Here is a 24,244-nt window from a genome sequence, read left to right as displayed (position 1 = left end):
ATTAATCCTCCAGCTGCAGCAAAACCCTCTTAATTCCTAATTGAACCATCCGTGTTCAAGCACACCCAACTACTAGCTATAGAAGGGCTAGCTAAAGATCTTTGTATCTTATGAGGTGATACTTTTGAAACTGAAGTACATTGTCTTGCCCAGCTACGAGAGACCTTAAGGACTTCGTTAATACTTCAGGAAATACTTTGAAATGTAAACAAGTTGTGGTTCTTCCAAATACTCTAAGCAATAATCCCAAAAAGGCACGGTCAATCTACCCCACCCAAAAAAGGAGTTTAATGGTTTTAAAGATTTTTCATCATCCATTCAAGGAGGGATCCGATGTCGAATCTAGAGGGCGTTCCTTCTGGAATGAGCTTGTCCTAGATATTCCTAGTTGTAGGGCAATCTCTGATAACAAGCAACACCTCCTCAGATCCATGCCCACCAAAACCACATGTGTTGTCATTACCAACTCATCGCCTTGCTCTTTCTGTATTCATAAGCACACGTAGCTTGAGAACAAGCCAAATGAAGAATCGAACCCATTACAGGCCTTTAAACTTCTAAGGAAGTTCTTAAATCGGCTCTTTTGTTTTTAATGTACCTTTCCGAATCTTACCATAAGCACTTTTGAGGGAGAAAGAGCCAGTCAAAATAGTCCTCCATTTAATTCTATCTAGACCAAAAGATGGGTGAGGCGGTGGGACAACTATAATCTTATTGATGACATCTTCTGAAACCCAAAGTATAAAAAGGTCCAAATTCCACGATCTATCATTTGTAATCATATTGCTAAGAAGACAATCCATATTAAGATTAGAAGTGGAAGGAATCTATTTATGAAAGGGTCTATAATTCCCATCCCCGATAAATCATAATAAGTTTTCATGAATGAGGGGTCATACCTTAGAAAGGGATTTCCATTAAAAAAGAACTACGTCCTCTTGATAAGTTCTCGGGAAAACCACTTGTAACCCCATACTTTGACCGGAGAATCTGAACCTAAAGGGCATTAGAATTTGAAACAATGTTGAATCCAACATACATCATGAAAGAAGTGTTATGGTCCTTCAAGTGCCTCAGACCAAGACCTTCGTGCGATTTAGGTTGACACACCGAGTCTCAACTTACCGCTTTACCACCATTATAGGACCCCCATACTATCTTCCTAATTGGTCGCTCAATCTCATCACAGAAGCCTTTAGGAACCATCATTGTCTGCATAAAATAGCTTGAAATTGAAAGCAAAATTGATTGAGCCAAAGTCACCTACCAACTAAAGAGAGTTGTCTAACGTCCCAAATAGACAGTTTACAATGCACCTTGTCAACAACAAAATGCAGAGTGTTTTTAGTGACCTTCTCATGGAATAGGGGCATCTAAGGTAAGACCCTAAGTTTCGTACTTCTTGACATCCAAAGTATCCGCTTATACATCTCTTTAAGCTACCATCAATGCTTTTAAAAAAGAAGATATTTGTTTTCCACATATTAATCCGATGTCCCGAATATTCACAGAACTTATCAAGAATGTCTTTGATGACCCAGCTTGATGTTCTTCAGCACGTCCAAATAAGATCAAATCATCTGCGAAGAAGAGATGAGTTAGCGGTGAGCCAATGCGAGCCAAACAAATAGGGGACCAAAGCCTATGGCAGAATGGATACTTTGGCCCAACCATTCCATACACAAAATAAGCAAATAAGGAGACAGCAGACATCATTAGCAAGCACCCCTAACAAGCCAAAATTTCTGTGTTGGAACTCCGTTCCACAAAACCTGTATAGTGGAACTTGAAATTGCAAACATAATAACATTACGGAGAAAATTAGGAATACTTGCAGCTTGAAGCGAGGCATCGATGAATTCCCAATGCACATGATCATATTTTTTCCCTAGATCAATTTGATGGCCATCCATCTTCTAATTTTTGCGTACTCCTTATAGAATGGATAACCTTTTGTGCGATGAGAAAATTAAAAAAGGTTAGTTGCTTATCTTTTATTTTAGAAAACAGTAACATCAGAACAAGATTACAGGTTTTCTCCAAGATTCTAGTACTTTTTCTTCTTGATTTGTTTTGTGGGCCTGCCTTTATTCGTTTGAATATTATGGTAGTAAAGGGGGCGTTCATGTGTGTTGGTGTATCGTGATTATTTCTTGTTTATGTTTTATCGGTGGTGTTTAGTGCCAGTGACTTGTCATGGAATGTCTCTATCAAAGACAGTAGCTGGTAAAAGGTTCTCTTTAAGGTTTTCTTTGGGTTTATCGGTAATCTTGTTTGGTTTCTTTCTCTTTTTTTCTTTTCTTTTAGTAGCTTTTTTCTTTTCGTGTAAGGGGTTCCCTTTTTTTTCTTGTGTGCTGTGCTTGTTTTGTCATTTCTGTGGTAAATTTTTTAAGAGGCCCACGATATATTTTCTATTATCTTCCGTAATTGTTTTGCTCTTTGTTTGTTTTCATGAAAACAGGGTATTTCGAAAGGTCTTTTTATATTTTAGTTACTTTTGTATGCATTAGGGTTTTATGTATTAAATAATAGAGTTTTTGGATATTAGCTTAGATAGTGCTTTGAAAGTCTTGCTAACTCTTTTTTCGTCATTCTATTTTTGATGTTGTTCTTTTGCCTCTTTTTTTTGTTTTTTGTTTTCTGTTAGTTTTGTAGTGCAGTTCCTTGTTTTCTTTTGGTTCTTGCGATTCTTGTGGTTTTCTTCTTTTTGGTTTACCTATAGGTTTTCTTTGTCATATTTGGATTCTGGCATTGGAGTTTCCTTGGGTTTTAAGTCGCCTTTTTTTCAGCTCCCACGAGCTGATGGAGGAGAGTACTATTAGTAATAAGGAAATGATGAATGATGATATAAACGAGTTCTTGAAAAAACTAAAATTTTTGAAAGAAGAGGCTACCAAGGTTATTAGTACAAATGTTGAAAAAAAACTATAAAGGAGATGAATCATGGGCAGTGGGCAAAATTATGGCAAAAGAAAAGCTAAATAGGGAGGCAATGTATAGGGTTTTTAAGACACTATGGCTCATGAAAGAAGAGGTAAATTTTGTTGCTTTGAAGGATGAGGCCATAATTGTTAAGTTTGGTTGTTTGGAAGATAGAACTAGAATCCCCAACCTTATGCCCTAGTTGTTTGAAAACTGCTTATTCTCAATGATGCCTTTTGTAAAAGACAAAGACATTGCTTCCTATGAGTTTAATATATCCCCTTTCTGGCTAAGGATTTACAACATACCTCTAGAATATATGAACCGTCAAACTGCGTTGGATATGGGAAAATCCATAGGTGAACTGATGGCAATTGAATAGAAGGATAGAAATGGAGGATGGACTGAATTTATAAGAATAAAAGTTCAAATCAATACATCAAAACCCTTAAGCAGGATTCTGAAAATTGTATGAAGAGAAGGTTTTTAAATTATATGTGTTCTGAAGTATGAGAGACTACCAGATTTCTGCATTTTTGTGGCTTAATTAGACACACCACTAAAATTTGTTGAAACAAAGTGCAAGGTCCCGAGTTAAGTGCGTTAAAATTACAATATGGTAGGTGGATGAGGGCAAATATAGCAACCCTGAACCAAGAAAGGGGAACATGGCGTAATGGAGTTGAAATAGTGTTGACAAAGACGTTGTCGACTGAGGATAAAGAGAAAAGTAATACAGATACAAGGGAAGACAGTGGACATTTAGTTCAAAAAGGAAAAGAGAAGGAGTGTGAAGAGGATTCAATGTCTACTTCGCCTAAAGAAAAATGAGTCATAAAGCAACGAGGGATGGTTTATTTCGTTTCAAAAATAAGAGAAAGAGACAGAAGGGCCCGAATAGAGATAATATAGATGAGAGTCCATCCAAATTAGTGAGGAGAAAGTTAATGGATAAGGTTTCACCTTTTAAGACGGCGGCTGGTGATCAGCCCCACCAAGAACAATGAAGGTCTTAAGCTGGAACTGCCGTGGCGTTGGAAACCCTGCGACAGTTTGTGAATTGAAGCAACTCCTAGTTGCAAATGTTCCGGATATAGTCTTTTTAAGTGAAACTAAAATTAATTCTAATTGCTTTTCTCGAATTAAAAATGTTTGCAGGCCGAATTGTTTAGTGGTTGACTCGAATATGAGGAGTGGTGGGCTTGCTATGCTCTGGAGCGATGAGGTTGAGGTGGTCATCATAAGTTTTTCGAGCAATCATATAGACTCTTTAGTGAAGGTGGATAATAAATTCAATATTTAGTTCATGTGTTTTTATGGCAATGCGGATCCTAGTGCAAGAGCTCAATCTTAGGAAATCCTAAAAAGTATTGGTAGAATTGTCAAAGAAGAATGGATCGTTGGGGGAGATTCAAATGTTATCTTGGATGATGCGGAAAAAGAAGAAGGGAGAAGGAAGTCGAGAATACAAATGGAGGAGTTTAGAGAGGTGCTTGAGGAGCTAATGTTAGTCGATATCAAACCTACAAGGGGCTGGTTCACTTGGGCCAACAACAGAGATGGTAATGCGCTTGTAAAAGAGCGGTTAGACCGGTTTGTTATGTCTATTAATACTGTTGCTTTTTTCCCGTTTATAGATGTTAATACTATTAGACAGACTAAATCGGATCATAATGTTGTTCTCAAGGATACGATGGGTAAAAAGCCAAAAATGAACCAAAGGGATCCTAGGATTTATTTTCGTTATGATATGTGTTGGGCAAAGGACAAGAGAGAAAAGGAGATAATCAAGGAAAGTTAGAGTAGAAGGGGTGAAAATATTCTAGAGAAATTGGATGGGATGCGTAGGGTGTTGGTTCCTTGGCAGTTCAACAAGTACAACAATATGAAAGCCCAAATTCGTGACTTGACTGAGCAAATCAATAGATCTATCGATGGGCCTATTACTAATGTAACACTCCTTACCCGAGACTGTTGCCAGAATCGAGCACGAGGCATTACTAAACTTATTCTATCCCTTAAATAGGTTTAAATTGTTTATTTAAGCATTTCGGAATGTGCTGCCATTCTGCGTCGTAGTCGCCTAAAAATTCATATCTTGAGTTCCGAAACTCGAAATTAAGATCCGTAAATTTTTCCTGAAACTAGACTCATATATCTATCTACTAATTTTTTTCATAGATTTTTGACTTGGCCAATTAGTACAGTTTATTAGTTAAAGTTTCCCCTGTTTCAAAACTTGACTGCACTAACCTCTTGTTACTACGAACCATGTTTCTTCCTGTACAAAATTCATATCACTAAGCCGTTTGTTTCTATTAAAACTAGACTCAACAAGTATTATAACCATATAAATTATACCTTCTAATTAGTTTTGTACAATTTATGGTGAATTTCCAAATTTGAAACAGGGGTTCCAGAAATCGCTCTGACCCTATTTCATTAAAACTCAGATATATCATGAAATATAATACCTTTACCTATTTTTCTTATTCCATAAGAAAATAGACATAATAAGATTTAATTTCATATATTATTCATCTTCAAACTATGTTTATACAATTTTTAGTGATTTTTCAAAGTTACATCATTGCTGTTACTTGAATCTGTTTTTAGGTTACTTTCACATTTTTCATAATTTTCATGTGATAATCACCATTCAATCATACATATTAATAAACACGCATATCATCGGCCATTTTATTAGCTAATCACTAGCAAGTATTTACACATCATTCATTGTTCATATTATACCAAAAGTGGCTAAGTTTCTATACATGCCATACACAAAACAAAACGTCTAATTATACCGAGTTATTTCTTTGATAGTGTGATCGGCCTCCGACGTTTCCTTCGATCCCCGAGTGGCTAGATAAGTACTATAAGAAGAAGAAAATAAAGAGATTAAGCACTAGGCTTAGTAAGCTTACAAGCAAATAAATCACAACATTCAACATAATGGATAATTATGCATAATATCATCTAACATCATAAATTTCTTTACTTCTCAATTTCTATCTTCTTCTTTATTCCCTTACCTTCTTTCTTACGACCTTTCCTTTTCATAAGTATAATCTACTTTTCCTTTGCTGTTAATTCACTGTAATTTAACTCGTATCCTGACCCGTTGAACCACTCGGAATACTAAGGATACTAGGGTCGCTTCTGCTCTATCAATATCTCGCCAATGCCATGTCTTTGACATGGACTTACATGAATTATTCCTGTCTCCAATGCCATATATAATATGGACTTACATGGCTCAATCCTGTCTCCAAAGCCATATTTCTAATATGGACTTACATGGCTCATTTCGTTCATCTCGTCATACTAATATCCTAACATTCCTAGGGTTCAACCGGGCTTTCTAACACTTTTCCTCTGTCACTTCACCTTAAATTCGACTTTAAATATTTTCATAACATAAATATATAAATGCTGAAATTGACAATAATAATGTAAAATAAAAGAATATTGCATTTATTTCTTGTAAACTTACCTCGATACAAAATGTGACTAAACTTTACAATTTAGTCATTTACTTTTTCTTTTCCCGATCTACTCTAATTTCGCTCTTCTTGATCTATAATAGAAAATTTAGCTTATTTAATATCAACATTTATCAAAACAACCCTTTACTCAAACTTTGGCAAAATTACATTTTGCCCTAAACTTTCACATATTTGCACTTTTGCCCCAAGGCTCGTAAATTAAACTTCATCCTATTTTCTTATGTTTTATGACATGCTGATCATTTTTTCCTTCTATGGCAACATCAAATTCACACACTAACATGTACTTATGACTATTAGGTATTTTTACCGATTAAGCCTTTTACTCGTTTTCACTTAAAACCAAGTAGCACAAGTTGTCTAACATAATTTAAAACCTCATATTCCATCATAAAAATCAAAATACACAAATTTCACCTATGGAATTTTTCCAAATTTGATTCCTAACTTAAATTATTGCTAGCATAAGCTTTATCGAGCTAGGGACTTCAAAACGTAAAGATCATTAAAAGCAGGGCTTGGAATCACTTACTATGAAGCTTGAAAGTTGAAGAAACCTCAGCTATGGAGAGAGGTAAGGTTCTGCTGGTAACTTGAAGAAGATGATACAATTTTATCATCTTTTTACCTTTTATTAATGTTAATAACCAAATGACCAAAATGCCCTCCTTACTAAACTTTCAAAATTCCTTCCATGTCCTAATTTTGTCCATGAACTTAAAATTTGTCAAATTACCATTTAAGATCTCCTAATTAATATTCCAAAATAATTTCATACTAAAACTTCTAGAATGCAAGTTTTGCAAATTATTCGATTTAGTCCCTAACCTCAATTTAAGCACTTTATGCATAGAATTTTATCACGAAATTTTCACACAATCATGTAATCATACCATGAACCTCAAAATAATAATAATTTTTTTTACCCTGAATTTGTGGTTTCGCAACCTTTGTTCGTTTAGGCCCTATTTTGGAATGTTACATTTCTCCCCTTTAGGGATTTTCGTCCGAAAATCTTACCGTGAAGAGATATGGGTCTTGTTTTTTGTATAGCCTCTTGGGTTCCCATGTAGCCTCGTCTACCCCATGTCTATTCCATAGTACTTTCACAAGTACAATACTTTTGTTCCTTAATTGCTTTACCTCTCGAGCTAGAATCTTTCTGGGTTCTTCACCGTAAGTCATGTCTGGTGAATCTCAACCTCTGTTTGAGAAATCACATGTGACGGATCTGAGCGATAACGACGTAGCATAGACACATGAAATACATTATGAATCTTCTCTAACTCAATCGGTAAAGCTAACCGATATGCTAATGGTCCGACTCTCTCAATCACTTCAAACGGTCCAATAAAGCGTGGACTTAGTTTGCCTTTCTTGCCAAATCGAGAACTTTCTTCCACGGGATACTTTCAAAAAACTTTGTCACCAACTTGATATTCGATCTCTTTTCTTTTAAATCGCATCGACTTACGCGTCAAGTCGCTTTTAAACAATTTCGATAACTTTCACTTTTCTTCCGTTTCTTTAACTAGATCAACCCAGTAAATCGGCTTTCTTTAAGCTCATCAATATAAAGGTGTGCGGCATTTACGTCCATACAAAGCTTCATAAGGTGCCATCTTCAAACTTGACTAATAACTATTATTGTAGGCAAACTCTACCAATGGTAAGTATTTTTCCCAACTACCTTGAAATTCTAATACACAACATCTAAGCATATCTTCAAGTACGAATAACTCTCTCGGTGACCATCGATCCGAGGGTGAAAAGCCGTACTAAAACTCAACCGCACCTAAAGCCTCTTGTAACTTCTTCCGAACCGTGAAGTAAATCTTGGATCTCATGCGAAATGATCGATAATGGCACTCCATGTAGTCTAACTATCTCGAAATGTATAACTCGCCAACTTGTCAAGTGAATAATCCATACGGATTGGGATAAAATGAGCCGACTTAGTTAGCTTATCAATCACAACCCATATTGCATCTTTCTTTTTCAGTGTTAACAACAATCCTGTCACAAAATCCATAGTAACTCGTCCCATTTCCATTAGGAACTAGCACAAGTTGCAATAATCCCGAGGGTACCGATGTTCGGCCTTTACACTTGACAAATCAAGCATCTAGAAACAAACTCGAAATATCTCTTTTCATTCCTACCCACCAATACAATTTCTTCAAATCATTATACATTTTGTCTTGCTGGATGAATAGATAAAGAAGCGCTATGTGCTTCAGTAAAATCTTTCGAATAAGCTCATCATTCTTTGGTACACAAATTCGTCTCTAAACATTAAACAACCATCGAACCAATCCGAAATCGATTCTATGCCCGACTCACATTGAACTCTTTTAGCTTGTAAGTCATTATCATCTTTCCGAGCTTCACAAATCTCTTCAAGAAATACCGGTTTAGCTCTAAATTCAGCTAAAATAGAACCATCATCCGACATGGCTAAATTGGTATTCAAAGCTCGTAATGTAAATAAAAGTTTCTGCTTAAAGCGTCAAGAACTACATTTGCCTTACGGGTGATAATCAATCACTAACTCATAATCTTTAAGCAATTCCAACCATCTTCTTTGCCTCAAATTCAAATCTTTTGAGTCATCAAGTATTTCAAGCTTTTATGATCGGTAAATATCAAGCACCTTTCACCATACAAATAATGTCTCCAAATCTTCAATGCAAATACAATAGCATTAGCTCTAAATCATGTGTCGGATAATTTTTCTCATGTGGCTTCAATTGTCTAGAGGCATAAGCAATTACCTTTCCTTCCGCATGAGTACACAACCGAGCCCATTCAAGGATGCATCATCAAATCACAAATTCTTTACCCGGTTCGATTGTACTAAGATAGGAGCTCCGTCAACAATGCCTTTAACTTGTCAAAACTTTGTTGGCACTTCTCATCCATTCAAACTTAACATCCTTCCGTAGCAGTCTAAATCAATCGGGTAGCTATCATGGAAAATCCCTCCACAAATAAATCTATAATATCCGGCAAGACCAAGAAAACTTCTAACTTCTGATACATTTCTAGGAGGCTTCCAATCAACAATGGTTGAAATCTTACTCGTATCAACCTTAATACCTTCACCGAGACAATATGTCCAAGAAAACCAACTTCGTAACGAACTCACTTTTCTTTGAACTTGGCATACAACCGATTATCTCTCAAAATTTGTAAACTCGTTCTCAAATGCTTTGCATGCTCGGTCTCATCATGAGAATAAATCAAAATATCATCAATGAACACAACTACAAACTTATCTAAGTATGGTCTAAAAATTCGGTTCATTAAGTCCATAAAATGGCAGGAGCATTAGTCAAGCCAAATGGCATCACAAGGAACTCATAATGACCATACCTAGTCCGGAAGCGATCTTCAGGACATCGACTCTTTAACTTCAGAATCGATAGTATCCGGATCTCAAACTATCTTGGAAAACACAGTAGCTCCTTCAATTGATCAAACAAATCATCAATTCTAGGCAATGGATACTTGTTCTTTCATTGTTACCTTGTTAAGTTGCCGATAATCTATGCACAATCTCATCGATCCGTCTTTTTTTTTCACAAATAGCACTGGTGCACCCCATGGTGAACTCTGGGTCTTACAAAGCCTTTATCTGTTAATTCTGAATCGAGCTTTCAATTCTTTCAATTCCAATAGAGCCATTCTATAAGGAGCAATAGAAATGGGCGTGGTACCGGAATCAACTCAATACCAAACTCAACTTCTCTAACAGGAGGCAAACACGGTAGTTCTTCCTAAACACATCGGAAACTCACATACCACAGTAATCGATTCAATTTTCAATTCGGATCTTTAGTGTTCAACACAAAAGCAAGATAAGCTTCATACCCTTTTCTCAAGTATTTCGGCGGACATAATGAAATTATAGGAAATAAACTATCGACTCTTCCGAATTAACCCAAGAATTTCACCATTTTCACACTTCAACTCAATGAATTTCTTTCCACAATTCACTATCACATCATGTGTAGTCAACCAATCCATACCAAGAATCACATCAAACTCATCAAATGGCAATAGCATGAGATCGGTAGGAAAACAAGAGCCTCTAATCATTAAAGGACAATTTCTACATACCTTATCTACTAATACATGCTTGCCTAATAGATTCGATACTTTAATCACAAATTCAGAGATTCTATAGGCATACTTATACTAGGCATCAATTTCATACAAACATAAGAATGAGTTGAACCCGGATCAATCGAACAATGACATTAATATCATGTAGAGAAAATGTACCGTAATCACATCGGGAGGATGCCTCTTCGCGTGCACGAATAGCATAAGTCCTTGCAGGGCTCTAACATCCGGTCTCACACCGAATCTCTAGAGGTACCTCATTACTTGCTCCTACTCCGGTTGCCTCGGTGATCGCCTCTAGTAGGAGCATTTAGGATCTAGCACTCTGTGTTACCTCTCGGCTAGCCACTACGGACATTCTCGTACAAAATGATCTGGAGCACCACATTTATAGCAAACATTTTCGCTTTGCCCGACAAGGACCATAATGAAGTCTACCACACCGTGGACACCACGATCTACCCCGTCGACATTACCTACACTCGTAGTCGAGGTGGTCCGAGCCTTGGATCCTTAAATCTGCTACCTCTATTCTGACTAGATTGCCCTGCCGAAAAGCTAGATCTGGTAGAAAACGCTCTGGGCCTCTTGGATGTAGCCTGAAATGATCTGCTCATCTGTCTCTTCTTTGTATCTTGTGTCTCTGTCTCAACTTTGCCTTTTCTTTTAATAGCTCCTCCGCCTTACATGCTCTCTCAACTAAAATAACGAACTCTTTTATTTCTAGGACACCCATCGACAATGGATATCATCATTTAACCCATCCTCAAACCTTTTACAGGATAGCCTCTGTGGACACACATTCTTGAGCATATTTATTGAGCACGACAAATTCACGCTCATAATCGGTCAAATCATATTGCCTTGTTTCAATTCCAGAATTCCTTTCTCTTCGGTCAATAAACCTCGATGATGTACTTTTTACGAAATTCTTCCGAAAGAAATCCCAAGTGACCTCTCTTTCGGTACAACCGATACAAGTGTCTTCCACCAGTAGTAGGTGAGTCTCTAAGAAGTGATACACATTTCATACATTCCTCGGTGTACAAGATAATTCGTCAAAGACCACGATAGTATTTTCTAACCAAAATTCGCTCTTTCGCATCATCATCTTTTGTTGCTCGGAACTCTTTCGCCCTTGTTTCTGATTCTATCAATGGTGGTTTTCTCTTACCACTGCACTGTGGATCGGGAAGCTTGAGCTACATGGGTAGCCCGAGAATCATGAGGGGTGGAGGTCTAACTGCCGGATTCGACGAACGAACTCGGCAAACAAATCATTCAAAGCTCTAAGAGAGCTTCTCGAGTCACTCCTCCCGATCAACTATTCTGGCCTATTCTCGATGGCGCTGCCCTTACGTGGAAGCAGTAGCATTACTTTCTACATCATCATCACCGCCGCCCGGATCCATTACTATAAAACAAAATATTTAAAAAAATCGTCAGAGTCGTCACACTATCAAAATACAAGTATGGCATGTATAGCTAGACTTTTCTCACACTAACTGTTCCGAGAACCAACTAAACCTGCTCGATACCAATAAATGTAACACTCCTTACCCGAGATCAAGGTTTAATCGAGCACGAGGCATTACTAAACTTATTCTATCCCTTAAATAGGTTTAAATTGTTTATTTAAGCATTTCGAATGTGCTGCCATTCTCGTCAGAGTCGCCTAAAAATTCATATCTTGAGTTCCAAAACTCGAAATTAAGATCTGTAAATTTTTCCTGAAACTAGACTCATATATATATCTACTAATTTTTTTTCATAGATTTTTGACTTGGCCAATTAGTACAGTTTATTAGTTAAAGTTTCCCCTGTTTTAAAACTTGACTGCACTAACCTCTTGTTACTACGAACCATGTTTCTTCCTGTAAAAAATTCATATCACTAAGCCGTTTGTTTCTATTAAAACTAGACTCAACAAGTATTATAACCATATAAATTATACCTTCTAATTAGTTTTGTACAATTTATGGTGAATTTCCAAATTTGAAATAGGGGTTCCAGAAATCGCTCTGACCCTATTTCATTAAAACTCAGATATATCATGAAATATAATACCTTTACCTATTTTTCTTATTCCATAAGAAAATAGACATAATAAGCTTTAATTTCATATATTATTCATCTTCAAACTATGTTTATACAATTTTTAGTGATTTTTCAAAGTTACGTCATTGCTGTTACTTGAATCTATTTTTAGGTTACTTTCACATTTTCATAATTTTCATGTGATAATCACCATTCAATCATACATATTAATAAACATGCATATCATCGGCCATTTTATTAGCTAATCACTAGCAAGTATTTACACATCATTCATTGTTCATATTATACCAAAAGTGGCTAAGTTTCTATACATGCCATACACAAAACAAAACGCCTAATTATACCGAGTTATTTCTTTGATAGTGTGATCGGCCTCCGACGTTTCCTTCGATCCCGAGTGGCTAGATAAGTACTATAAGAAGAAGAAAATAAAGAGATTAAGCACTAGGCTTAGTAAGCTTACAAGCAAATAAATCACAACATTCAACATAATGGATAATTATGCATAATATCATCTAACATCATAAATTTCTTTACTTCTCAATTTCTATCTTCTTCTTTATTCCCTTACCTTCTTTCTTACCCGACCTTTCCTTTTCATAAGTATAATCTACTTTTCCTTTGCTGTTAATTCACTGTAATTTAACTCGTATCCTGACCCGTTGAACCACTCGGAATACTAAGGATACTAGGTCGTTCTGTCTATCAATATCTCGTCAATGCCATGTCTTTGACATGGACTTACATGAATTATTCCTGCTCCAATGCCATATATAATATGGACTTACATGGCTCAATCCTGTCTCCAAAGCCATATTTCTAATATGGACTTACATGGCTCATTTCGTTTCGTCTGTCACCCCTAATATCCTAACATTCCTAGGGTTCAACCGGGCTTTCTAACACTTTTCCTCCGTCACTTCACCTTAAATTCGACTTTAAATATTTTCATAACATAAATATATAAATGCTGAAATTGACAATAATAATGTAAAATAAAAGAATATTGCATTTATTTACTGTAAACTTACCTCGATACAAAATGTGACTAAACTTTACAATTTAGTCCTTTACTTTTTCTTTTCCCCGATCTACTCTCGAATTTCGCTCTTCTTGATCTATAATAGAAAATTTAGCTTATTTAATATCAACATTTATCAAAACAACCCTTTACTCAAACTTTGGCAAAATTACATTTTTGCCCCTAAACTTTCACATATTTGCACTTTTGCCTCAAGGCTCGTAAATTAAACTTCATCCTATTTTCTTATGTTTTATGACATGCTGATCATTTTTCCCTTCTATGGCAACATCAAATTCACACACTAACATGTACTTATAACTATTAGGTATTTTTACCGATTAAGCCTTTTTACTCGTTTTCACTTAAAACCAAGTAGCACAAGTTGTCTAACATAATTTAAAACCTCATATTCCATCATAAAACATCAAAATACACAAATTTCACCTATGGGTATTTTTCCAAATTTGATTCCTAACTTAAATTATTGCTAGCATAAGCTTTATCGAGCTAGGGACTTCAAAACGTAAAGATCATTAAAAGCGGGCTTGGAATCACTTACTATGAAGCTTGAAAGTTGAAGAAACCCCAGCTATGGAGAGAGGTAAGGTTCTGCTGGTAACTTGAAGAAGATGATACAATTTTATCATCTTTTTACCTTTTATTAATGTTAATAACCAAATGACCAAAATGCCCTCCTTACTAAACTTTCAAAAATTCCTTCCATGTCCTAATTTTGTCCATGAACTTAAAATTGTTCAAATTACCATTTAAGATCTCCTAATTAATATTCCAAAATAATTTCATACTAAAACTTCTAGAATGCAAGTTTTGCAAATTATTCGATTTAGTCCCTAACCTCAATTTAAGCACTTTATGCATAGAATTTTATCACGAAATTTTCACACAATCATGTAATCATACCATGAACCTCAAAATAATAATAAATTTTCTTTTTTACCCTGAATTTGTGGTTTCGCAACCACTGTTCCGTTTAGGCCCTATTTCGGAATGTTACAACTAATTCTAATATTAACAGTTTAAGGGAAGCTCGTTTGAAGTTAAGCAATCTCTATGCTAAAGAAGAAGGCTACTGGGTGTAAAGATCCAGAATCGGCTAGCTTAAGGAAGGGGATAGGAATACGAAGTTCTTCTATGTTAGGGCCACTAACAAACAGAATAAAAACAATATTGAAAGACTTAAAGGCTATGATGGCCGATAGGTGTGCGATACTAAGGGCATTTGTAAGATAGCCGAGGATTATTTCCAAAATTTGTTCAAGTTGAACGTTGACTATAATGATATGCTAGAGATGAGCTATATTTCTAAGTGTGTTGACCATGATACCAATAATATGTTTGATGAAGGATGTTACGAATGAGGAAATTTTAGATGCCTTCAACTAGATGGACCCTCGCAAGGCTCCGGGCATTGACGGCCTTTCCGGTGTTTTCTTTTGGGAAAACTGGGAGGTTGTGGGTAAATATATTCTAAACCTTTACCATAATTTTTTAAATGGTCAAAAAGATTTTTCTTGCATTAACGAAACGATAATTGTCCTCATTCCTAAAATTAGAAAACCTACTGATATTTCTAATTTTCGGCCTATTAGTTTATGCAAAGTTATTTACAAAATTGTTTTAAAGACTTTAGAGAATAGGTTGAAGAAGGTGTTGCCTAGTTGTATAAGTCAGAATCAAAGCGCCTTTGTACTGGGAAGAATTGTAACAATCCGGTTTCGATCCTAGTCGAAATAGTGGTTTTGGGACTACAAACCCGAGTTAAAAAAATAATTTAATATTATTTTTCGTGCCTATTATAAGTGAATTGACATGTGTGAAAGTCTCGTGTAAAAATTTAACTGTTTGTGTGCTTAATTTGCAAAAAGGACTTAATCACATAAAATATAAAAGTTGCCTGCTGTTTGTTAAAAGTGCCTATTTGACTTGGCTTATTAAATGAGAGGTCCTTATGTTGTTATTTGACCATTGAACTTATGAATAGACATTAATGGCCTTGTTATTAATGTTTTAAATGTTATAAAGTTAAGGGCAAAATGGTAAATGATAAATTAATATATGTTTAATAAAACCAAAACATGAAATTGGCTATTATTCATGTTCCATAGCCGAAAATAGCAAAGAAAATAAAAGAAAAAGAACACCTAAGGTTCGACCATTTCATTCTTTGATTAAGGTATGAGTTTTTTTTCGGTTTTTGATAATTTCTACGTTTTTGTAATCGTTGCTTCGAGTACTATCTAGCCCATGTCTCAATTGTTTAATTTTTTGATGATTTTGAGATATTCCATTGATGAAATTATGAGCTTTTTGATGTTAGTTGATGAATTATGAAAGATATTTTTGTGTTAACATATGTTGTCTTTGAATTTTTGGTGATTTTGAGTAAAATAGGCTAAATTGCAAAAATGTTATTTTGAGGGACTAAAATATGAAATAAATGAAATACGTAGACTAAAATGAGAGTTATGAAAATCAGGCTAAGCTTGTGTATAAGCAAATTGTGTGTATTTTGTGATTTTGTGAATTAGAGACTAAAGTGTCGAAATGTGAAAATATGAGGGCCAGTTTGCAAAATTCCCTAAATATGTGTCTATGGATTATTTTAAATGATTTAATGAATAAAAGGGTTAATTTTTGAATACATATAAATCAAGAAAAGAGGAATTCAGACTTAGACCGAGGGAAGTCGAAGATTGTAGAGTAAATAGTCCGAGTCGACAATTTCGTGTACGAGGTAAGTTTGTACTTAAAACATGATGTTAAGTATGTTTTGATGCTTGATTATACATAGATTATACATATACATAGATTATACATATATGTGTTTGATTTGGATGAATACGATGATAAACTAATGGTAATTGGAACTAAATGTGCGATTTAAACTAGCTTCGGCTATATGAGGCACTAAGTGTGCGATACTGACTTAGCTTCGGTTAATTGACATGGCACTAAGTGTGCAGAATCATTCTAGCTCTGGCTAACTGTTGCAGCACTAAGTGTGCAGATGTTAAAAGCATGAATAATTTACGGACAGTTTTAAAATATTTAAACGAAAGGTGAGAATGAACGTGAATAAGTACGGGAAGATTCAGGTATGTTTGATACCTATGTGGTAAATGATACTATGTATTTAAAGCTCATTGATTTGGTATGAATATATGGATTGTGTTGATATAAATGATTTGAGAATTTGTAAATACTTATGTATTGATGATTTTTGGTATGAGCTTACTAAGCTTTTGGAAGCTTATGTTGTGTGTATTTGCATTGTTTTATAGATATCGACGCTACTGTGAGCTTAGGGATTGTCAAAAATCGTCACCACACTATCGAACCTCATTTTGGTACTTTTGAAAATGTATAATTTTGAAGTATGGCATGTATAGTCTAGTAGTTGTGGGATTATGTTTTGTGATATATATACTTAGCCATGTGATTTGGCTAGTTGGTGTTTAAACTCATAGTTGATAATGACGTATAGTATGTGATGTTAATATGCAATTATGGTATGTTTTAGTTGGTAAGTTTGGTAAGTTTAGCTTGAGATTGAATGATGAATGGAAGGAAATGTTTTGGTATGATTTTATCTTATGTTGGCATGAATTGGTAAGGTTTATAAGTAGGAAAATGGTTGATATTGTTATGATATAAATGATGAATGTTTTGGCATAAAATTGGCTGAAATGGTGATACATAAATGCTTGTTTCTTTGCTTGTAGGTTGATCCAATTTGGGGTGGCAAATTGGCTATTCAAATGGCCTATTTTTGTCCACACGGGTAGAGACAACACACAGCTATGTTGCACTGTTATGTGTCCCCTGGGTACCCTACAATTGTAAGTCAGGCTCGACCACGGCCAAGGTACACGGGCGTGTCTTATGGTGATGTGGGAAAGTCAGTAGCTGTGCCCTGTTTTGCCGCGGCTTAGACACACGGGCGTGTCTAAGACTATGTAAGGCACACGGCCTGTCCACACGGGCGTATGACCTTTTAATAGTTGAAAATTTTTCTAAGTTCTGAAACTTCCTTATGTTATCGAATTAGTCTTGAATGTATGATTTAGACTTATGAATGTTCTATGTTTATTGAAATGAAAGGATATTTGATATTTGATGGTTTTGATCTAAGTTATAAGTCCGGTAATGCCTCTAACCTATTCCGGCGACAGTTACGGGTTAGGGGTGTTACAAGAATGATCCACGACAACATTCTAATTGTGAATGAATTATTGCACTACCTTCAGAGTTCTAAAAACGGTTAAAATAAAGGGCTCGTGGTTAAACTTGAGATGAGCAAGACGTACGATACGGTTGAGTGGAAGTTCCTTAAAGCCGTTATAAAGAATATGAGTTTTGTTGATAATTGGATAAATTTAATTATGAAGTGTGTTTGTTCGGTTAAGTATGTGGTTAAGTGCAATGGGACTTTAACAAATACTATAACTCCGGAGAGGGGCCTCCGTCAAGGGGATCTCCTATCTCCTTATCTTTTCCTATTTTACATGGAGGCATTTTCAAGAATGCTCAATCGTGTTCAACAAGATGAGATTATCCGAGGAGTTCGGGCTAGTATTAATGGGCCAAGAATTAACCATTTATTTTTTGCTGATGATGCTCTCCTCTTTATTAGAAATAAAAAAGAGAAAGTTGAAGCTTTCATAAAAATTTTAAATGATTTTGAAAGGGTGTCTAGTCAACAAATAAACTATGAAAAATCTATGGTTTATTTTAGCCCGAAGACTCCTACAACTCAGAGGGAACACCTTAGTAATATGCTTAGCATGAGGGTTATTGATAAATAATTACCTTGGTTTACCTCTTCATTTTGGAAAGAAAAAATCATTACCTTTTAACGACATACTTAACCACTTCTATTGTAGAATAAATAGTTGGTCCAAAAGTCTGTTATCTTATAGTGGCAGAGAAGTTTTTATTAAATCTATTCTTCAGGCTTTACCCACTTATGCTTTCTCTATTTTTCTTACTCTTGAAAGTGTCATTGAATATATGAATTCAAAGATACGCAAAATGTGGTGGGCAAGCAAAACTAAGGATCGTGGATGGGCCATACTTGTGTAGGACAATGTGTGTGCTCCAAAAGGTATGGGAAGCCTCGGGTTTAGAGATTTTCACTTATTCAACTTGGTTAGACAAGTGTGGAGGCTCCTCACAAATATGAAAACACTTTGCTATCGTGTTCTCAGGTCTAAATATTTTCCTAAAGGTAACATTTTCAGTCCTAAAACAGTGGAGAAACCATCCTTTACCTGGAGAAGTATATCCACAGTGGCTAGGAGATTAAAACAAGATTTTGAGTGGATGGTGGGTGATGGAAAAAGGGTGGACATTCACAATGACGACTGGGGGTTCGAAGGCTTGAATGGGGACTCTTTTATTTGCTAAAAGGTGCTTGTGGGTGAGAGGAAAGTCCATGAACTCTGGGACCCAAACAGCATGCATTGGTACAGAAATAGGGTGTGTGACTTTTATGGGGATAATATGGGGGACCAAATTTGTAATATCCTCATTTTTTGTCATTCTTCGAAAGACGTTCTGTTCTGGTTTCACAGTAATTATGGGATTTTTACGACTAAATCAGCATATTTTTAGCTCATTCTAAAAAAAATGGGCATGGGTCCTTATAGGTTACTTGGGAAGAAAATTTGGAAGCTTAATATCTTGCCCAAAATTCAAGTTTTTGCTTGGAGAGTGGGACATGAGATCTTCCCTACCAATGTTAAAATTGCTTCCATTAGGCATGCAACAAATTTGGAGTGCTAGCGATGTGGAGCCGAAAAGGAAACTCTTATTCATGCCTTAAAGGATTGCCCCATTGCTAGGGATACTTTGGTGTGTGGTGGGCGTGATGATAGACTGGTAAGAAATGATTTCAACCAGTGCATTGATTGGTTGGAAGCTGCTATGAGAATTCTTGATAAAAATCCATGGAAGACTTCATTACTCTAATTTGGAACTCTTGGAACAGCAAAAAGAAGTTTACCTTCCAAGGTAAAGAGGAGAGTGCACTCACGATTTGGAATAAAGCTCGGGCTCTAAGTGATGACTTTAGGATTTATAACCTCAGAGAAAAGTCGATGATACCTATACATCCTGCTATTCGTGGGTAGAAGAAACCTGCTCGGGGTGTTGTAAAAATAAATGTGGATGCGGCCACTATTGAGGAGTGAATGGGGCTAGGGGTTATTGTGAGGGACGAAGATGGTTTTGTGCTGGGTGGCTATGGAAGCATTAAAGAATCGGCTTTTAACAGTGACTGGGCTGAAATTATAGCTATAGAGGAAGGGGTTTTATGGGCAGAAAATATGAACTTAAAAAATGTTCATTTTGAGTCTGATAATGCTAATATTGTAAACAAAATTAACAGAAAGGGGCAGGATATTACTTTTATTGCGCAGCGCACAAATGATGTTTTTAGGCACCTGAAGACTTTTGAGATTGCGATAGTCACGTGGGTGCCTAGAACTAGCAATAGGATTGTTGATTTTATTAGCAATTTTGTCCTTAAAAATAATTGTACGTGGGCTTTTGATGTGAACTACCCTAGAGAGTTACATAATCTTGTTATTTAGGATGCTTTAAATGAAAGTTAAGCCTGTTTGGGCTGGTTTTTGTTCAAAAAAAAAACTTCTTGTGCGATGACAACATTATCAGTGATATTTCCTCCTACTACAAACCCAGTTTGTTCGAAAGTTATAATTCTTGGACAGACCACTTTAAATCGGTTTGCGATGACCTTCATAACTAGTTTGTAAAAAGCAGAGCATAGACTGATTGGTTGAAAAAGAGAGAAACTTTTCAGATTTTGGACTTAAAGGATAAACACGATAAGTGAATTATTCAAATTAGAGTAAATATTTTCTCTATCGAAAACGCTCTTAACCCAATTACAAACGAAGTCACCTACATATTCCCACTGGTTCTGATAAAATAAAGCATGATAGCTATCACTTTCTAGAGCTTTCAACGGAGCCATATCAAAAAGAGTAACTTTAATCTCCTCATCAAAGATCAGTTTATTTAAAAGAGTAACATCTTCATCGTTAAGGCGTGAGAAAGCATTAGGGGGTAATCCTTTCATTGGGCCTGGGTGTTCACTATTCAATTTCATATAGAATTAACCATTTCAAACTTCAAATTGATCCTCATCCAAAATCCACTCACTCATATCATTCTTCAAGGCATCAACTCTATTTTGTTTCATTCTCCTCAAAGCACGCATGTGAAAAATTTTGGTGTTACAATCCCCTAACACCAATCAGTCACATCGTGCCTTTTGATACCATGAAACTTTCTCATGATGTAGAACATTTTCCAATTCTTATCTCACCTCCATTTCAAACTAATTAAGATAAGTAAAGTTCACTCTATCAAGCGCAATCTCAATATTTTTTAACTTTCGAGTCAAATGCTTCTTACGAGTACTAATGTGACCATACAACTCTGTATTTCATCATTTAATATGCTTCGTAAAGTTAGAGTGTACTGCCAACATGTTAGCAAAAACTCTCCAATTTTCTTTAACAAAATCTGAAAAGGCTAGATGTTTGACCCAACCCACTAAGAACCTGAAAGGATGCCCTATTGAGAGGTGATATTCAAGCATAAGAGACAAGCTTAATAGTCTGTGATCGAATTTAAGCCGCGGCAGGTGTGTTAGCATGGAATGTGGAAAAGCAAAGCTCCAAGCATTATTACAAATAGTTATATCCAATCACTCAACAATCCTTCCTCTCTGCTATGTGAACTACGAACCTCGAAAACCCAAATTGTGCAACTGAGCCAAATCCATAAAATAACCAAAAAGTAGACACATTTTCCCTACGGTATGTCCTTCTCTCTTTTCGCTAGAGGAAAGAATAGTATTAAGTCTCCAATCACCATCCATGGAAACCCATCCATTGGAATAGTACTTTGTAAGGCCCCTTAGAGTTGTCTCCGTTTATGGCTATCAGCGCTTCCATATACAAAGGTGACCAAAAAGGACTGCCTAAAAGTATTACCAGAGACTTTAACTAAAACAAATTGGGGATGACTTTTGGTAACCTCAACACAAATCGACTCTCTCCATCCAATCTAAATACCACCTGAAAACCCAACTGCCTCCACATAATGAGAACACTGGAAACTAAGCTTCACAATAATCAAATCTACTTTCCCACCATTGACTCTCATTTTTAAAATGTCAATCAAATCTGGTCTATGTTCTTGGTTATACTCATGGAACACACGGAGAAACTTCGAATTGGCACAACCTTGAAAATTCCAAGGTAAAGTGGTAAAATTCATAAATAAAGTAAAAAGAGGTAGGAAAACCAACCACTAGGATGTAGCAGACGTTTTAACACCATCATCTTGGGCGTCAGCCTTATCTGTTGAAGTTTCCACTTGTGCACTAAGGAACTTTTCCATAAAATTTATGGCTTCTAGAAGTGGGACATGTGAATTGTCAGCAAGTATAAAACGTCTCCCACATCCATGAATCGTTTTATTTAAGGCCCTTCCAAGATGACCACTCCTTCCTTTACTCTCATAGCCATGCCGTTTAGAAGATATTGGAGAAAACTACATTCATTTTTAAATGATTTCATTTCTTTATTTTCATTTTCATTTTGGAGAAGACAATAATCATTTCCAAATGTTTCTAATGAAAATGGAGAAATTAAACCATTTGGAAATGAATGTGGTTTTCTCCAAAATGAAGATGAAAAATGAAAAATATTTGGAAATAAATTTATATTTTTCAAATAAAATGAAGTTCGAAAATGGAATTAAATCATTTAGTCATGGTAAACCCATTGAATGTGAAAATACTCTCATAGACTCTTTTACGATAAAGTCATGATTTTAACGAGATTAGGGTTGGGCTGAGAAGATTATCTAATTGGAAATAAATTGATATGTTTATTTTGAGAAATAGAAGAACAAATATCAGGTTGGATCGAACTATAAAGAATTGGTTAAAAGTTCAAGTACTTGTAATTGGACTCGATATAAGAGAGGCCTAAAAGTCCCTCATGTTAAAGGGAGAGACAACAACCCTAGTATTATTAACTAGGGTTGTCGCCCTCTATACTTCTAGTTAGACTAGGAGTTTGTTTTTCTAATTGAAATAAACTTCTGCAATTCAATAAGGGTTTTACTTTTTCTCCTTATAAATAGATAGCACTAGTAGGGTTATTTACACAACTTTAAGATATTGTTACTCTGCTAAAAAATAGTAAGAATTTGGAATAACAATTCTACTGGTTTCTATGGAAAAGAGATTTTTTTTTTGTTTTCACACTAAAAGTTATTAAAACTATTTTAAGTTCTGTGTTTGATTCGAATCATTCAAGCCCACACTCAAAGCAGTTCATGGTACGAGAATAGTTGAAAATGTCGTTCGATTGAAAGCCAGGAACAATAAGGATCCGTTTAGCTGAAAACACATGTGCGATTTCAGTAAAGGGTTTATTGCTATAAATATCACAAACCAGCTCGGTTTTCAATTTTTTTTTATTTTTTGTTGTGCAAGAAAATCGATTTGGAACCAGATTTTTCCAACACATCTGATATCAACTCACCATTCAATGTAGAAGGTTTCTAGGCATGTGCAAAGAATAACATACATAAATATTCCTATTATTGATGCATATGAAATACTTCTCATATGTTCTCTTTCTTTTTGTTGTTTTAGGATAATCATCCAAATAAATATGAAAACTTGATGTAGAAGGTTGAATGCCTTCCTTCGTACCAAACGTTGCAAATTGTTTTAAGATCTTGCCAATGTATGAAGCTTGTGATAAAATTATCAATTTGTTCTTTTGGTTCTTGTATATTCAAATACCTAGAACATTATTAAACTCACCCAAGTTCTTCATGTCAAACTTTGAGTTAACCATAGTTTAACCAATGGTAGTGTCGCTATATCATTTTTAATAAGTAGAATATAACGACCTTTCTATTCTTCATATGTTTATAAATACAATGTTCATCAATATTTTGCTCAAATCTGAAAGTTTTTATCGTTTGATTAAATCTTAAATTCCAAAAGTGAGATGCTAGCTTAAATCCATAAATGGATCTAAGCAAATTGCAAATTTTATACGCTTGTCCTTTAACATGTAATCACTAGGTTGCACTATATGGATGCTCTTGTTAAGTTAATCATTCTAGAATGCAATCTTGGCGTCTATTTGCCAAGTCTTGTAGTTGAGAGTCGCAACAATAGATAAAAGAATGTGCATATACTTTATCATCACTAGAAGCAAGGTCTCATCATAATTGATACTTTCTTTATGCATGTATCCTTTTGCTACAAATCTAGCTTTATAGGTTTCAACATTTCCTTTTACTTTTCATTTTCTCTTGTAGATTCACTTATCACCTATAGATTTAATCTCATCTAATAAGTCTACAATTTCTTAAGTCATATTGGATTTTATAGAATCTATCTCAGTATCCATAACTTCTTTCCAAAGCTTAGAATCAACATCCTGCATAACATCTTTGTACATGAGTGGACCATCATCTTCTTATTCGATAATTTTTATGTTATAAACATTGTCTATAA

At 35.3% G+C, this 24,244-nt stretch overlaps 1 long non-coding RNA gene across 1 annotated transcript; it reads right to left on the bottom strand.

The window, feature by feature from the left end:
* Positions 1-5,610: 5,610 nt before the first annotated feature.
* LOC128284030 (uncharacterized) lies at positions 5,611-14,285 on the bottom strand. Its single transcript, XR_008274329.1, has 3 exons — positions 14,204-14,285; positions 13,652-13,738; positions 5,611-5,801 (listed from the first exon to the last, which is right to left on the bottom strand). It is a non-coding gene; the product is annotated as an uncharacterized LOC128284030 (long non-coding RNA).
* Positions 14,286-24,244: the final 9,959 nt, after the last annotated feature.

This window comes from Gossypium arboreum, chromosome 2 (assembly GCF_025698485.1).
Source record: "Gossypium arboreum isolate Shixiya-1 chromosome 2, ASM2569848v2, whole genome shotgun sequence".
In the NCBI taxonomy this organism is placed as follows: Eukaryota; Viridiplantae; Streptophyta; class Magnoliopsida; order Malvales; family Malvaceae; genus Gossypium; species Gossypium arboreum.
This window is presented reverse-complemented; position numbering and strand designations above follow the sequence as displayed.